Source organism: Arachis hypogaea, chromosome 19, assembly GCF_003086295.3.
Source record: "Arachis hypogaea cultivar Tifrunner chromosome 19, arahy.Tifrunner.gnm2.J5K5, whole genome shotgun sequence".
Classification (NCBI taxonomy): Eukaryota; Viridiplantae; Streptophyta; class Magnoliopsida; order Fabales; family Fabaceae; genus Arachis; species Arachis hypogaea.
Genome location: NC_092054.1, coordinates 35725653 through 35742687, shown reverse-complemented (window position 1 = coordinate 35742687; position 17035 = coordinate 35725653). Strand labels below are relative to the sequence as shown.

Genomic DNA, 17035 nt, shown 5'->3' with positions numbered 1-17035 from the left:
AGTTTGAAGCTCGTCACAGCCATCCCTTCCCAGATCCTACTCGGAATACCATAGACAAGGTTTAGACTTTTCGGATCTCAAGAATGGCCACCGATAATGCTAGCCTATACCACGAAGACTCTGATCGTAAATCAGAAGGCTAAGAAATACACATTCAAGCTTGTTTACATGTAGAACGGAAGTGTTTGTCAGGCACACGTTCATAAGTGAGAATGATGATGAGCATCACATAATCATCACATTCATCATGTTCTTGTGTGCGAATGAATATCTTAGAGAAGAAATAGGCTTGAATTGAATAGAAAAACAGTAGTACTTTGCATTAATTCATGAGGAACAATAGAGCTCCACACCTTAATCTATGGTGTGTAGAAACTCTACCGTTGAAAATACATAAGTGATAATGGTCCAGGCATGGCCGAATGGCCAGCCTCCATAAAGGTCTAAGATAGCATAAAACTGATCAAAGATTCTCAGATACAATAGTAAAAAGTCCTATTTATACTAAACTAGTTACTAGGGTTTAAAGAAATGAGTAAATGATGCAGAAATCCACTTCCGAGGCCCACTTGGTGTGTGCTTGGGTTGAGCATTGAAGCTTTCACGTGTAGAAGTCTTCCTTGGAGTTGAACGCTAGTTTGTAACTTGTTTTTGGCGTTTAACTCTGCTTTGCAACTTGTTTCTGGCGTTTAACGCCAGAATAGGGCAGAAAGCTGGCGTTGAACGCCAACTTGCGTTGTCTAAACTCGGGAAAAGTATGGACTATTATATATTGCTGGAAAGCCCTGGATGTCTACTTTCTAACGCAATTGAGAGCGCGCCATTTGAACTTCTGTAGCTCCAGAAAATCCACTTTGAGTACAGGGAGGTCAGAATCCAACAACATCTGCAGTTCTTCTTCAGCCTCTGAATCAGATTTTTGCTCAAGTCCCTCAATTTCAGCCAGAAAATACCTGAAATCATAGAAAAATATAGAAACTCATAGTAAAGTCTAGAAATGTGATTTTTATTTAAAAACTAATAAAAATATATTAAAAACTAACTAAATCATACTAAAAACTATATAAAAACAATGCCAAAAAGCGTATAAATTATCCACTCATCACCCAAACATCAAAAATTTCACAGAAAAGCATAATATGTTGAGGCATCTCATCTCTCTTGAATATATTACCAAAGCTTTGGCATGGGGAACAAGATTTACAAAAAACAGCAGCATCTTTAAAAAGAGTAGGCCACCAGAATCCACAGTCTAAAATTTTTCTAGCTGTTCTTTCAGGGCCAAAATGTCCTCCACTCTCAGAAGAGTGGCAGGCCTCTAAAATGGACTGGAATTCTGATTGGGGCACACACCTTCTAATTACCTGGTCAGCACCACACCTCAATAAGTATGGGTCATCCCATATATAATATTTAGACTCGCTTTTTAGCTTGTTCCTTTGATGTTTAGTAAAATTAGGAGGGAAAGTATGGCTAACTAGATAATTAGCTATAGATGCATACCAAGGAACTACTTCAGATACTGCATGCAAGCTATCAAATGGAAAAGCATCATTGATAGGAGTGGAGTCATCCTTAATGTGCTCAAGGCGACTCAAGTGGTCTGCCACTAAATTCTGGTTACCACTCCTATCCTTAATTTCTAAATCAAATTCTTGCAGTAGCAGTATCCAGCGTATTAGCCTTGGTTTGGACTCCTTTTTAGCTAATAAATACTTTAGAGCTGCATAGTCTGAGTACACTACTACCTTAGTACCAAGTAAATAGGCTCAGAATTTATCCAGAGCAAAAATAATAGCAAGAAGCTCTTTTTCAGTAGTAGTGTAATTAGACTGAGCAGCATCTAAGGTCTTAGATGCATAAGCAATTACGAAAGGATCCTTACCTTCGTGCTGAGCCAACGCCACTCCTACTGAATAGTTGGATGCATCACACATAATCTCAAATGGCTAGCTCCAGTATGGTCCTCTCACAATCGGAGCTTGAGTCAGGGCGAATTTCAGCTTATCAAATGCTTGCATGCAATCCTCACTGAACTCGAACTCAATATCTTTCTGCAGCAGTTTGGATAAAGGCAATGCTACCTTACTGAAGTCCTTAATGAATCTCCTATAGAAACCTGCATGGCCAAGGAACGAGCAGACTTCCCTCACGGGGGAGGGGTAAGGTAAACTAGAAATGACATCTACCTTTGCTGGATCTACAGAAATACCAGTATTGGAGACAACATGTCCTAGAACAATCCCTTGTTTTACCATAAAGTGACATTTTTCAAAATTCAATACAAGGTTTGAACTAACACACCTGTCTAATACTCTAGCTAAACTATCCAAGAAAAGGTTAAATGAATCACCATATACGCTAAAATCATCCATGAAAACTTCCATACAGTTCTCAATAAGATCTGAAAAGATACTCATCATGCATCTTTGGAAAGTAGTCGGTGCATTACATAAGCCAAAAGGCATCCTTTTATATGAAGATGTTCCAAAGGGACATGTAAAAGTAGTCTTCTCCTGATCTTCAGGAGCTATATGAATTTGAAAATAGCCTGTATAACTATCTAAAAAGCAGTAATGGGATTTACCTGATAGGCGATCGAGCATCTGATCAATAAATGGCAAGGGGTAATGATCCTTGCGAGTAGCTTGGTTGAGACACCTATAATCAATGCAAACTCTCCATGAATTCTGCACCCTAGTTGTCAGGAGTTCTCCATGCTCATTCTTCACTGTTGTGACTCCAGACTTCTTGGGCACCACTTGCACTGAACTGACCCATTCACTGTCTGAGATGGGGTAAATGATATCTGCTTCAAGTAGCCTGGTCACTTCTTTCTTGACAACTTCTAAGATGGTGGGATTCAATCTTCTTTGGGGTTGACGGATAGGCTTTGATCCCTCTTCTAAGAATATCCTATGCTCACAAACCTGAGGGCTGATGCCTACTATATCCGCCAAGCTCCACCCAATTGCTTTCTTATGTTTTCTCAGCACACTAAGCAGCTGCTCTTCCTGTTGGGAAGTGAGTTCCCTTGCAATGATAACTGGGAACATCTGATTATCCTCAAGGTAAGCATACTTGAGGTAGGGAGGAAGGAGCTTCAATTCTAATTTCTACTCATGGCTAGGCTCTGGATCATCTGGAGCTAGTGATAATGGCAAAGTGTCCTCATTATGTTCAGAGGGTGTCCCCAAACTTGGACCTTGCTCCATGTGCTTTTCTTCTACTTCTTCTTGGTGAACTTCAGCTACAGTTTCATCAATGATGTCACACTGGAAGATAGAATGATCTTCCAGAGGGTGCTTCATAGCTTCATTTAAACTAAAACTCACTACTCTACCATCTATCTCAAAGGAGTAAGTTCCTAAGAATGCATCCAGCTTGAACTTCGAAGTCTTCAGGAATGGTCTTCCAAGAAGGATTGATGATGGTCTTCCTGAATCATTAGGGGGCATTTCCAAGATATAGAAGTCAATGGAAAATGTGAGCCCCTTAATGCTCACTAATACATCTTCAGCAATTCCAACTACTGTAATAATACTTTTATCTGCTAACACAAAACAAGATGCCGACCTTTTTAAGGGAGGGAGACTCAAAGCATCATATATAGACAATGGCATTATACTAATACACGCTCCTAAATCACACATGCAGTCAGAAAATATTACACCCCCAATGGTACAATTAACCATGCATAGACCTGGATCACTACATTTTTCAGGTATACCTCTCATTAAAGCAGATATAGAACTACCTAAAGGAATAGTTTCTAATTCATTAATTTTATCTTTATGTATGCATAAATCTTTCAGAAACTTTGCATATTTAGGTACCTACTAAATAACATCAAAAAGGAGAACAGTTACCTCAACCTTTTTGAAAATTTCTACCATTTTGGGATCAAGTTCCATCTGCTTTCTGGACTTCCGTGCAAGGTGTGGAAATGGAATAGGAATGGCGCCACTTGCAGCCTCTGCATCCTTTGGTACTCCATTCCTTGGCTGAGCTACTTCTTCTTCACCCTTGTCTTGTACTTCCTCTTTCTCTTCAGCATCTTCCACTTCAACCAAGTCCTCTACTGGGGCATGTTCTTGTGGGCTTGGCTCCTCTTGGTTCCTCTCTTGCAGTGTGGTTTCGAACCTCAAAGTAATGGCATTGATGCCACCCTTGGGGTTAGGTAAGGGTTGAGAAGGAATTCCACTGGAGCTTGAAGGTTGGTTGGTGGAAGCATGTAATGAATCTATCTGGGAGACGAGAGCTTGTAAAGTGTCATTCAGACCATTTAAAGTAGAGTTCAGTGTAGTCTACATGTCTTGTTGTCCTTGTGCAAGAGAACGAAGCATCTCGTCATTTGATGAGGAAGGAGGATAAGTGATCTGAGGGACCTATTGTTGGTTGTGTTGGGGTCCTTGTGACTGTCTTAGGTGAGGTGCTCTGTAAGGCTGGTTCTGATTCTGCTGTCTGTTGTTGTTATTCCACCTTTGATTTTTATTGTTGTCTCTGCCTCCTCTATTATAGTTGTCCCTCTAGCCATGGTTGGAATTATCTCTCTAACCCTTGTTGGAGTTGTCCTGCCACCCTTGGTTATAGTTCCCATCTTGGTTGTAGCTGCCGCCTTGTTGATTGTATCCTTGATTCGGGCGGTCATAGAAGTTATGAGTGGCTGCCATAGTGTTGTCTTCTTGTTGGAGCTACGGGCACTCATCAGTATAATGACTATAATCAGCACAGATTTTGCATACTCTTTGGGAAACTAACTGTTGGCTTTGTTGTGGTGGGGGAGGCTGCTGTCTGCATCTGCTTCAGTAGGTTGGTCATTTCACACATACTCTATGTAAGAGCAGTAGTCTCACTGCTAGAGAAAACCTCTGCAACACCCTTTGAGTGGCTGCTCCTGTGCCTGTGATTCCTAGTGAACTCAGCTAAGTCGCTGATCAGTTGCCATGCTTCATCTGCGGTCTTGTACTTTTTCAGAGAACCATTACTGGCACCATCTAATGTAGTTTTATCCCGAGGCTTCATGCCTTGAGTGAAGTAGCTGATCAACACTAGCCTATCAATCATGTGATGGGGGCATGCGTCTAGAAGGTTCTTAAAGCGCTCCCAGTACTCATAGAGAGTCTCTGATTCACCCTGAACAATGCAGGAGATCTCTTTCCTCAATCTATCTGTAACTTCAGCTGTAAAGTATTTTTCCAAGAATTCTCTTCTGAGCGTATCCCAGTTGGTAACAGTTGCTTCAGGTTGGGAGTAGTACCACTCCCTTGCCTTTCCCTCAAGAGAAAATGGGAAGGCGGTTAACAGAATAGAAGTTTCATTTGCACCATGACGCCTAATAGTAGAACAGGCTATCTGGAAATCCCTTAGGTGCTTGATAGGCTCCTGAGCAGGTAAGCCATGAAACTTGGGCATCAAGTTAATTAGTGTAGTCTTCAATTCAAAATCTTCAGCCAGATTTGGATGACGCACTTGATACGGTTACAGTGTAAAATCTGGGGCTCCAGCTTCCTAGAGAGTAATCCTCCTAGGTGCTGCCATTCTATCTGCACGTGAATCAACTGAATCAGTAGTAAAGGAGCTTGCTTCGCTCTCAGATGGCGGTTCAGATTTGCCCTCATATGAGACTGGTGAATCGATAACAATCACTTCACCACTCTCAGAGGCTAACCGACACCGAGCTCGCCTAATACGTGAAATAGTTCTTTCAATTTCAGGATCAAATGCGGCTAAGCTCGGATCAGGCAACGAACGCGTCATTCAATGAGAGAAACGTATGGCTCATGGTATTAAAATAAAATAAAATATGCAAATAAAAATAAAAATATGTACACTAATTAATAATTTAGCACGCTATTGCAACTTCCCGGCAACGGTGCCAAAAATTGGTGCGTGGCAGAAATTAGGCCAATTAAGAAGTTAATATAAAAACAGCATTGTGAGTATAGTTCTTAACCAGCTAAAATTCACCTCATCAATTTAGAAAGGTTGTCACAAAAGTTTAAAATAAAAATACTGGGAGTATGAGTCCCAGGTCGTCTCCCAACGAGTTGCCGAAAAGGGTGCTAATTTATTAATCAGGAGTTTCCGAGAGATTTGGAGAGTTGAGTGACAGAAAATAAACAATTGTAAATAAGTGCAATGAAAATTAAAAGGAATTTATATTATCCAAAATAAAAAGCCTTGACTGAGGGAATGATTAATTGGAAGTTCTATCCTTGTTGGAATTTTCTCAAGTGTAGTATAAAGAGGTTGTTATTTTCACTTAGTTAACCCTTACTAAATAAAGGAAAGTTAAGTGATTGAGCTAACTCTTATTCGAAAATCCTAGTCCTCTCCCTTGGGAAGGTCTAGCATTAGTAAATACAGAATTAGCCAACAACTTCCAATTTAACTAATCACTTGAGCATTCCAACTCAAGTGTCTCCTCTTAATTAACCCCCATGTCAAGTTGGGAGTCTACTCTATTGACATGGATACCATCTTCGTTATTGGGAGTTTGGAATAAAAAAGAGACATGATAATTTAAATAAAATAGGAATTCAAAATTAATTAAAAGTAAAAGTAAATCTTTGCATTAACAATCCATGAAAATAATCCAATTGTAACTCTAAACAAGAATTAAGAATATGGAATAATAAAAGAGTAAGAAAACAAACACTACAACAAACAAGGCTTTTCGCAACGGTCCAAAACCGTTGCTGTATATTGAAAAACCGTTCCCTAAACTTTAGGCAACGCTTTGGCAATGGTTTTTGACCTAAGGCAACGGTAACCAAAAAACCGTTGCCAAAGTCACTGGTATAGGCAACGATTTTGAACACAAATTTTAAACAACGGTTTCAAACCGTTACTCGAGAAGCAACGGTTTAAAACCGTACCTGGATTGGCAACGGTTTTAAACTGTTGTAGTTTTGTTATCCACAACAGCAACGGTTTTAAAGCATTACCGTTGGTGTCATTTTTTGGTAACGGTTTTTGTACTGTTGCCACTTTATAGTTGTCTAACACAACGGTTTAAAACCGTTACCATTGGTGTTTTTTGGCAACGGTTTTAAAATCATTGCCATTTTATAGTCATCTAAGACAACGGTTTAAAAGCGTTACCATTAGTTATTTTGGCAACGGTTTTAAAACCATTGCCATTTTATAGTCATCTAAGACAACGGTATTAAAGCGTTACCGTTGGTGTTATTTTTTGGCAACGATTTTAATACCGTTGTCCTTTGTAACTTTTGACAACGGTTTTTTGTTGTAATATATAATTCTTTATTTACAATAGTAGTTTTCTCGTGAATAAAATTAATTTTATTTTTTTAATTATTTAGAGTCAATTAATAATCTAAACTATTTGAATAAAATCACTAAAGAAAAATAATTGAACATTTTTCATCAAATTTGACTTACAAAGATTGTTGTAACATCCGAAATCACATTCAAAATACCACAATACTATCATGACAACCTCGAACTATATCATCTAATGTTGCAAAAAATATAACAAAGAAGAGTTGAAATAGCTAAGTAGCAAATATATATATCATCATGTCCGATCCACAAGTTCATGACTTTTACTCTATAACACTTGCTCTTAAAAATTTGACCTTAATCAAGTTCGATTTCCCCTTCAACATAGTTTTCCTGTAAAAAAAAAAAGAAAAAAAAAACAAATATAAAACTACACACTTTTAATACTAATAATGTCTACTAAAAATATTTGAGAGAGAGAGGAGAAACATATATATCATAACATTCTTCTATTAAGATACACAAAACAATTGAATCAACATCAACATAATCAACCATTATTTAAGATATGATAACAATATAGAAACTTTAACAATAAATAATACCTCCTCATGTGCATCATTGTTCGGATTGCCTAAAGTGCTTCCTAGTTGAGCAGCTAACATCTCAAGGTCCACTCCTGAACTTTTTTGTTGCAACATCATCTTAACAAGCGATTTTAGTTCATCTACTTCTTTTTGCATCACATCTTTACCCTCTAATGATGCTTTCTCAACTGCATGTTGCTGCTTAAGGGCGGTAATTTCTTCATTTTTCTTCAACAAAGTTGGTGTGGTAACTCTTCCATGACATCGCACTCTCCCTGCCTTCTCTTTCCCAAATATGGATTGAAAAGCTCTAATTGCTGATTCTTTAGACTTTTTATTCTCAGCTTGCAGATGTGCCTATATTAATGTGAAGAAAAATAATAATAACAAAAAAGAGTAACTACACACTTGGACTCAAAACATATATCATTTGACAACATCAAATCAAATAATAGCAATTAAGAATAGTATCAGCATTGTTTAACTCAATTGCAAGCATAAAGATAACCACAAATGATGGACACATTACCAAGACACAAGAAATCCATAACCTAGTTTAATCAAATTAACTCACAATACTTACAATAACATCCAAAGTGTCTTCATTCAATGATTTTCCCTTTGTGCTTTGGCGAGTCTCAACAAACATTTTTGCTTGAGTAGGTGGTTCATTATTTTCCTTAGAAGCAGCCTATAAGTCCAGTTCAACAAGCATTTATATAAAGTTAAAAATGCACGTAGTCTTGCACCCCACATACACATACAAATGCACAAAGAATAAAAAATTGTACCAATCTTGCACGTATTCTTGCAAAATTTATTGGACATTTCGATGGCTAAATTTCTGTTGTGTCCTATTTTTCTTATTCTGCGCAGACATTTTCTACATAGCAAGAGACAAGTATTATCAAAAAATTATCATATTTCACTCATAAATGTATATAACTCATAATTGCATAAGCAGACTACAATAAGTTGCACATGTCTTACCTTAACTTTCTCAGTTCTCCAATAAGCAATCAACTTGCGAAAATGACTCTCAGGTATGATTTTAGGACGATTTTTCAGCATTTCATTAACACTTTTGTATGGCAGAAAATGATTTTGCTTGATTGTGGTCTTATACCGTCTCCAGTTGTCATTGATACGAGCAAGGACTATCCTCTTTCCTTTAGTTGGAATAATGAACTTAGCCTATAAAACACAAATATTATTTGCTAGTAAGAATAAAATACATGTGTACATTTCCAAATAGTTTTTAAAAGAGACAATAATAATATTCTCACTTGAACATATTCCCAAATGGCTTCTTTATCTTTAATCCCCTTTCAATTTGTGTAAATTAATGGACAAAAATCTGAATTCCTTGCCACTGTGCCCAAAAATTTGCTCAAGTTATTTACAGCTTCATCAATAGGACCAATTGCCTCTCCTTCAATATCTAGAGTAATTTCTTCTCTATCTTCCAACTGTCTTGCATGAATCTTCAAGCATTGTGTAGGACCTCGTGTTTTCTTCACTGTTGTCTCTATACAAAGAGCTTAGAATAAGGCCATCAGCATCATTGCTCAATCAAAACAAAGCATGAAATCAGCCATTAACAAGGATAAAGCAGCACTAAACAGCAAAATAAACCCATATAAACTCACTAAAACCAAATCAGCACTTATAAAACAGCTCAGAATAAGGCCATCAGCATCATTGCTCAATCAAAACAAGGCATGAAATCAGCCATTAACAAGGATAAAGCAGCACTAAACAGCAAAATCAACCCATATAAACTCACTAAAACCAAATTGGCACTTATAAAATAACTCAGAATAAGGCCATCATCATCATTGCTCAATCAAAACAAGGTATGAAATCAGCCATTAACAAGGATAGAGCAGCACTAAACAGCAAAATCAACCCATATAAACTCACTAAAACCAAATCAGCACTTATAAAACAGCTCAGAATAAGGCCATCTTCATCATTGCTCAATCAAAACAAGGCATGAAATCAGCCATTAACGAGGATAAAGCAGCACTAAACAGCAAAATCAACCCATATAAACTCACTAAAACCAAATCAGCACTAATAAAACAGCTCAGAATAAGGCCATCAGCATCATTGCTCTATCAAAACAAGGCATGAAATCAGCCATTAACAAGGATAAAGCAGTACTAAACAGCAAAATCAACCCATATAAACTCACTAAAACCAAATCAGCACTTATAAAATAGCTCAGAATAAGGCCATCAGCATCATTGCTCAATCAAAACAAGGCATGAAATCAGCCATTAACAAGGATAAAGCAGCACTAAACAGCAAAATCAACCCATATAAACTCACTAAAACCAAATCAGCACTTATAAAATAGCTCAGAATAAGGCCATCAGCATCATTGCTCAATCAAAACAAGGCATGAAATCAGCCATTAACAAGGATAAAGCAGCACTAAACAGCAAAATCAACCCATATAAACTCACTAAAACCAAATCAGCACTTATAAAATAGCTCAGAATAAGGCCATCAGCATCATTGCTCAATCAAAATGGGAGATGCTCATGGTTCTAAATGGATTAAATCCATCGCTTGCTAGCTCTAATCTTATGTTACGAGATTCTTCAGCAAAATCGGGATGAAGCCTGTCAAAGTCTTTCCATGATTGGCCATCAGCTGGGTGTCTTAACTTTCCATCCTTTGAACGATGTTTATCGTGCCACCTTAATGATTCAGCTGTTTTTGAACACAGGAACAGCTTCTTAAGCCTTGGAATCAATGGAAAATGCCTCAAGACCTTTGTAGGCACAGGTTTTTTCTTCAACTTATCAAGTTCTATATCTACCTCAACATTTTCTATGTACCTGGAAGCTCCACAAATAGGACAAAATTCTTCATCTTCATATGTATCCCAGAACAGAACATAATCGTTGGGACAAGCATGAATTTTATTATAACCAAGTCCTAAATCTTTTACCATGGCCTTGATTTTATTGAAAGAATCAGGAATATTCAAATGAGGAATCGCTTCTTTCAGTAACTCAAGAAGAGCAGTAAAGGATGTGTTGCTCCAACCATTAAGAGTCTTCAACAAATACAATCGGATAACGAATGATAATGTCAAAAAATTTTTTACAGCCAGGATATAACTCTTGTTTTCCTTCTTCAAGCAAGTTATAAAACTTTTTTGCATCTTCGTTTGGCCCATCACCATCTTTATCTCCTTCAAGCACATGCCGAAACGTCTCGTTTAGCAGCCCATGAATGTCGTCGACAAGTCCTTCATGGACTTCACTCTCATCGGTTTCACTATCCATGCGACTTATCCTTTCGCCATGATGAACCCACACAGTGTAACCTTTTTGAAATCCCTTATTAAATGATCATAAACTTCATCCCTTCGCCCTCAACTAAAGTTATTACATATAGAACAAGGACAAAGAATTTCTTGTCCTTGTGGTCTACCTTTAGAAAAGGAAAAATCCAAAAATGAATTAACACCATGTTGGTAACCCTCAGTATGTCTTGGTAAACTAGCCCACCCTTTGTCCATTACTTTGTCAACTAAAATAAAAGACACGGACATATGTTTTAGACTAACTATAAGTGATTTTTTCATTCAAGAGCTTATTGCATCTAAAGAATTTCTAGAAGTCAACCACACATATTCAAAAGAGAACATCTCAACCAATCATGAGACTAACAATTTGTATTTAACAAACTATGCAAAGAAGCTTAATCAATCAATTAATCAGTAAATATTCTTAACAATTAAATGTTCAAACAAATTTAAAAAGATAATATATTAAATGATTTACCTGTAGTGTAGCTCAATGTCTAAGGTAGTCGCAGCTACAGAGAGACCCGCTATTTGATTATCTGTTTCTGGTTTTAAAGAGACAAACTAAAAAAACAACAAAGAATAAAAATATAAGTAATTCATAGCCAGATTTTTTAACAAAAAATTCACTTTTAAAACCAATTTTTAGAAATCTTATTTTCAAAAGTGATATATAACTAAAAAATCAAACAATAGAATTATCAAGTTTAGCAACACAGAAATCCAAAACACAATGCACTAACAAAACGTGTTCATCTTCAAATAGACAGCATCATCATATGTTTCTTCTACTACACTCTATCCCCAAGAAAAAATCTAAAACAATTAGTACAATGATGAGTTTTGCTAACTAGAACTCAAATTAATGAACAATGCACAAACAGTTTTTGAATTTAAAAAATGCAGAAACGGCCAAATACAAATTTCCCTTTCTATCTTATTAGCTAAATAAAGCCTCAAAACAGTTTTTGAACAATGCACAAACATCACCACTTTCCTTTCTTCTTCTTAAATCCAACAAAAATACCCAACAACCAAAGCCCTAACTAAGCAACAGAAACGCAGAGAAGAACACTTACTATAGATGACAACCCACAAACGGCCGATGCAGTGAAGCAGCAGCAACAAAGAGACAACCCACAGATGACAACCCTTTTTTTATTTTAAAGAGACAAACTACAACAGCAACAAAGAATAAAAATATAAGCAATTCATAACCATAACTATAATACTAACGTAACTATCACTTTCATGCCTGAAATAAATTGATTTCTCAAAATAAACAACAAACCATTCAAAGTGAACGAAGTATATAAATAAATTACTCAGAGATGCAATGAATGATATATAAATGCATTTTTTGAAACTTTAAATAAACTGTTCTAACTAAGTGTAAACTAACAAAGACCAAATAATGGATAACTTTTCTTTAAATGAGAACAGCATTTTGAGATAACAAATTGCCAACAAAATTAGAATAGCACTGTACCAAAAAGTATTTCAATTGAAACTCTTCTCAAATGCCTTCTATAATTGAGGTCTAAAAAATTATTTTGTTAATATAATTTGGCCCACTTTTAAACTAAAGGACTTTTAATAAAGTATATTTAAGTTTGTCAATTGAAGGTCTTTTATATAAAATTTAGTTTTGATGAAGTTTCAGAACAGAACCCATGACCAAAATAAAAGAGAAAGGAGTTTTGTAACTTTTTTTAAGGAGTGGCAACTGGTTTACATGGTAGTACACTTATGGATAGCAAGTAGCAACTAGCAAGCAATTATCAGGGTAGTTCAAAGAATAAAATGATAAATTTTATTCTCATTAAACTAATTCAAATGAAAAAAAAATTATCTATTCCATCAAATATTTAAAATAACAAATATTTCTCCTGATTAATTGAGGCATGTAGGAAAAAGAGCAGAATTTATGCTGATCTCTAAGTCAAATAGTTGGAATAAGCATGAAATTCCTCTGTTATCCCAGATGAAACCAACCAATATGAAAAGCAGTCCACAACTCACTGAAATAATAACATTATAAAATAAGGCAAAAATAAACAAAGCAGATAAATAAAATAAAAAATAAACAACTGAGAAACAGCGATGTAGAAATTACTCTATAATCCTCAATAAAGAGTTATTGGGCATCCACCATAGAACACCTCAAAGAAAGTAGAGAAACAGAACCATAATGCCACCGAACACACTACTAGCAGATAATAAAAGTTTTGCTACCTTAAATAACAGACTAACCTAAGCCCCAGGTTCATTTCACAAGTACACAATCCAAATTCAAACCAGAACAGAAACTCAGTCAACATTCAACACTCATCTTGCTCATGTTCACAAACATCACCACTTTTCACAGCCAACAAAATCACTCAACAGCCAATCAAACCCTAACTAAGCAACAGAAATCAGAGATGAAGACCACTTACCACAGATGACAAACCACGGCCAATGCAGTGAAGCAGCAGCAGCAGCGAAGCACAATCCACAACCAGCGAAGACAGTGAAGCAGAAATAGCGACGTTGAAACAGAACAAGGAGAAGCAAGGACGCCGTGGAGAAGCAGTGAAGCCTCGGAGCGGGGAGAAGCAGCGACGCCGCGGAGAGACTCAGCGACGCCGAAAAGAAGGAGGCAGCGACGATATCGGGAAGAATGGAGTGACGATGATGGTGCGACGATGGTAAGTGGCGATTTGGGGCTTCCTGGTGACTTGCGATGATGGTGCCATTTACGGCTTCATGGAGAGCTGTGGTGCGATGACTTCTCTGATTCTGAGGCGTGGGTTAGGGTTTGGTACGGTGGAGGGAGGAAGCTCTTTGGTTTCGAAGAGAAGGAGGGCTTTCTTATTAGCCTTATTTTTTTGGTGACTACTTATTAGCCTTATTTGCGCTGTTATGTTTCATTCCTTTATTAATTAGGAAAAAATTAATAATCAATAATAGATATATAATATTTATTTTAAAATTATTTTAATTTTAATTTTTTTATATTAATATTTATTATATATTTATAATAAAAATATATAATATTTATTATAAATTTATTTTAGCTATATGTGTTAAAAATATAATATTTTTTATATATTTATAATAATATATAATATTTATAATAAATTTATTTTAATTTTATTTTAATTTTATTTTTTAAAATAATATTTGTTATTTATTTATAAAAATAATTTTTGAGTATTTTATAAATTCAATATTTATAAAAAAATAGTTTCAATTTATATAATTATCTGAAATTATTTTTATTAGTATTGTTTAATTTGTCTAATTATTTAAATAATTTAGAAAATGGTTGTTTCATAAATAATTGTTATAATGGTTGTAAAACCGTTCTTTAAAATAGGCAAAGAGAACGGTTTTATTTGGTTACTATAGCATAATGGAAAAATGAACTTCAACAGCAACACTGTAAAAACCGTTGTCTAAGACCATCTAATGGAACGGTTTTAAAGTGTAGCATTTCGGCAACGGTTTTAATGCGTTTTCTTTGTGCAATTCTTTAAACAACGATAAAAAATCGTTGCTTAAAACCAAATCATGGTAACGGTCATAAAACCGTTCTTTAAAATAGTCAAACAGAACGGTTTTAATTTGTTGCTATAAATTGATGAAAAATTGAATTCAACAGTAACACTTTAAAAAACCGTTGTCTAAACTTATCTAAGAGAACGGTTTTAAGGCGTTGCAAAATTTGGCATTGCTAAAGGCCATATTTGTTGTAGTGAAACTAGAATAATATCTTCAACGGAGGTGATGACTCTTCAATATCCAAAAGCAAAAGCATAAAACTATAAAACTATGAATGTAAAAGAAAACCTAGAGGAAGAGTAAATTCTCTCTAGATTCAGATCTAAAACTAAAAACTATGCTAATGAGAATATGTGTTGAGTCTCTGCACGTTTCCTGGCTCTAGTCTGTATTTCTGGGCCGAAACTGGGTCAAAATTTGGCCCGAAATCGCCCCCAGCATTTTCTGTTATTTCTGCAGATCGCGCATGTCACGCGTACGTGTCAGTCACGCGTACGCGTCATTTGGTGAATTTTCTTGTCACGCGTACGCATCAGTCATGCGCATGCGTCTTCATGCAAACTCCAATCCACGCGTACGCATCAGGCACACGCACGCGTCGCTGCAAATTTCTTCATATCGCGCGCTCGCGTGAGCCATACGTGCACGTTGATGCTTGCTGGTTATCTCCTTAGTTTTTTGTGTTCCTTCCATTTTTTCAAGCTTCCTTTCCATTCTCTAAGCCATTCCTGCCCTATGAAGCCTGAAAAACTTAACACATGGATCACGGCATCGAATGGTATAAAAGAGAATTAAAATATACAAATTAAAGATCTCTAGAAAGGAATTGTAAAATCATGCAAATCATATGAATAAGTGGGTAAAGACTTGATAAAACCACTCAATTAAACACAAGATAAACCATAAAATAGTGGTTTATCAGCTGGTCTTATGGTATTTACATGTTAAACAGAGAATGAAGTTTGCCCTAGACTCAGAAGACTACCCAGAGCATAACTTTTTTGCGGAACATTCACTAGCAGCTCACGAAAAAGTACTCCTGCCTCTAGCTGAAGGGGAAAAGAAGGGGTAAGAACTGGGGAGTTCTTAGTAGGATCGGGGTTATTAGTTAAGTTCATTAATTCTGTGTTGTTTAACAGACAAATAATAGAATACAAAAAAGTAGTAAATAGACAAAGAATATAGAAAAACATTACACAAAAAGATAATACACACAGAATACACAACAGAATACACAACAGAGTAATATGCACAAACAAGGATGATGCATGTCTAGTCCTATGCAGGCCACGAGCTCATGTGTCGATTGACTACCCGCAACCCGACATTTTCTAGGAACAAGTCCTAGATATAGATTTCTGTTGCATCAGTTGTATATTAGTCTAATGGTTGAAGCCACATCAGTTGACTTGAATATACGTACCCGTAGAAAACAGTTCCTGCTACATCAGTTGCTTACCGGTCGTGTGGCCAAAACCACATCAGTTGACTTTAATATGCGTACCCTTGGGAAATAATTCTCAGTTGTGGACATCCCCACTTACATTTTCCTTTTCCTTTTTGTAAACCTTTTTCAGTTTTCTTCTTTTGTTTCACTTCCTTAGCCACTCCTTTCAGTTACCAGTTCTCAATCTCTGTTTCTGATTATTAGGTGGCTTAGTCCTTTCTCTGATCTCTTTTAATTTCTTAACTAAATCATGTTCATTCACTTTCTATTTCTCTTCTTTACTTTCTTAACCAATTTTTAACTTCTCTACTTCTTTATTCTTTCTTTGTTTGTCTCTTTGACTTTTACTTTGCGAACTATTTCAGTTTCGGTGTGAATAATTAACATGTTCCAAGCATAGGTTCATTAAGTCTATGCTGAACCAGTTTAGCTTTTTATATAATACTTAACCCTAAACGCAAATCAAATACTAACAATATTGCTCCTAGATCGCTTCTCTAATCGACATTTATGTTTACCGTTAAAGCTTTACCAACAGTTTCTTTGGTTTTTATCTTTTCTTCAACATTTTATCTTTTTTTTATCTGCTCCTCACTAACATGTTCTTACCACTCCCTAAGTATTTTATGAAGCTAATTATGAGATTCTGAGCTTAAAGTTGTCTTCCTAAGACTTTTAGAAAAAATTGCCTTTTCACCATTATTTTATTATTTTTAATAAAATAACAATAATTAATATTTTATTATTAAATAATTTTTAAAAATATTTATTATGAATTTTTGAAAATTACATTTTTATCCCAAAATTTTATTAAATTATATTTTGACCCCTTAACTTTTGATATTTATACTTTAACCCCCTAAACTTTAGCATTTATACTTT

General features: G+C 35.8%; 1 non-coding gene across 1 annotated transcript; it reads left to right on the top strand.

The window, feature by feature from the left end:
- The first annotated feature begins 5065 nt into the window (after positions 1 to 5065).
- On the top strand, positions 5066 to 5169 carry LOC112781586 (small nucleolar RNA R71). Its single transcript, XR_003192355.1, has one exon. It is a non-coding gene; the product is annotated as a small nucleolar RNA R71 (small nucleolar RNA).
- The last annotated feature ends 11866 nt before the right edge of the window (positions 5170 to 17035 follow it).